We start from the raw sequence: 2,135 nt of genomic DNA, 5'->3' as shown, positions 1-2,135 counted from the left end.
ATGAATGTAAAGAAATTCTTGGCCACTCTGCTAGGACTCCAAGAATTCCCAAGAGTATCCTAGAGACAATAAATCTGATAGTACCAAAAAGTCTGATGGAATGAATATATTGAGCAGTGTGTGTAATTAAACAAAGAGGAAAAATAAAGGACTCAAGTACAGAATAGCAGTGCAATAAGAGGAATATCTTTATTGTTAAAGAAAACATTGAACAGGAAAATATAACTAATGGAAAAAGAAACAATTAAAATTTAGCAAACACTGGGGAATTAAACAGAACACTTTTTTTTAAGGTTCAAAAATATTTTATTTAGCTAGGAACTTTTCTTCTAATGAGTTTAACATACAGACATATATACTGTCTCATCCATGCTTTGTTTTTCTGCCTAGTTTTTATCATTAATATACTATATACTATATTATTTTTTAATAATTTTATTGAGAATCAAATACCAATGAAACAGTTTCAAATCAAATTGGTAGGACAGTTTCAATAATTAATACATTTCATGTTGTTGTCTTCATAGTGGTTATTCATAGTACAAGATACAGACATGATATCCTGTCCAGACACTATTAATATAAATCCTTCTATTCTTTGAATTAAGAGAAAGTAGCTGTATATCTATCCTAACTATTTTGAATATACAAATACAAAATGGTCCTTCATTTGTATCCCCTGTTATTGTTTAGTTTTGTCAGAGATGAGTATTCCATTGTCACTTAAATATTGTAGGTGCATAAATGTAGCAAAATATTCCAATATAGTCCAGTAGTCCATAATAGTTTTGGGTTATCCGTAGGACTGGCAATGTCAGAAGTTGTTGACTTCAGCCTTTTACAGCTCAGCATATTAATATGGCTTTACTTTTTATACTTTGTTCTCATATTTTTTCTGCTGGATGGTTAAGACCAAGATAAAGCAAGACCTATATAACAAGAAATGTAACTTTTGTATCTGACAGGATCTGTCAAATCCCCTCAGGATTTACTCTGAAATCCTGTACCGCAGTTTGTAGATCCTTTGTCAGTGTCAGCAATGTGGATGAGTCATGGCCATTGCTTGACCAATTTGCTCTCTTTGAAAGCCTGAGAGAATGTTTTTCTCCATGTGACTGTCCTTAGAAACAGAACACTCTTGAATAATCAGTGTATTACAGAAGAAATCAAACAATCATTATGATCTAATGATAATGTACATGCAGCATTCTACAACCTATGGGACAGAAATGAGAATAGTTCTGAGAGGGCAAGTTATTGGTGAATGCTTACATTAGGAAAAGAAAATAACCTCAAAGAAATAATATGTTGTTGCACCTCAAATTATTAGAGAAACAAGAAAAATCTAAATGTAAACCTAGTACGGGGAAGGAAAGTATAAAGACCAGAGTCAAATTTAATAAAAGTGTGCTTAAAATATGCAAACAATGAATCAAAGAGTTTGAAGACCAAGAATTTTGTTTGTAAAAGAAATAAATAAAGTATACAAATCCTTAGCCCAACTTACAAAGGAAGGAAATAAAAAAAATACTATATTAATGCAACTAGCAACAAAAAAGGTAAATTCACAATGGACACCACTGAAATTCAGAAGTTAGTTAACAAATACTTTGAAAGTTCAACTTCAATAAATTGGAGAATTTAGAAATAAAAAGATACCTACATGCATGGATTATCACATCTGAACTGTGAAGATATAAGAACTCCAAACAATCCAGTAACAAGCAACAAAATTAAAGCAGTAATAATAAAAAACACTCCCAACAACAAAAAGCCCCAAACCAGATGGATTCATTGCTGAATTTTGCAAGAACATCAAAAAGATCTAATACTAATTGTCCACAAAACCATTAATGAAAGTAAAGAGGAAGGAGTACTGTCAAAGCTATTCTTTTTTTTTCAAAATTTTATTGATAAACAGATAGCAATGAGACAGTTTCAAATCAAATTGGAAGTAGCTTCAACAAATAATGCACTGCATATATTCTTCTTAGTGGTTAATTGCTGTACAAGATGTGGACTTGAGATCCTATTTACAAACACGATTAGAACAAATCATTCTATTCATTAAGAGAATGCAACTATATATCTATCCTAACCACTTTGAATACACAGATACAAAATGGACATTCATC

This window comes from Octodon degus, unplaced genomic scaffold, assembly GCF_000260255.1.
Source record: "Octodon degus isolate 3935 unplaced genomic scaffold, OctDeg1.0 scaffold00028, whole genome shotgun sequence".
Lineage (NCBI taxonomy): Eukaryota > Metazoa > Chordata > Mammalia > Rodentia > Octodontidae > Octodon > Octodon degus.
Note: the sequence above shows the minus strand (reverse complement) of the source record.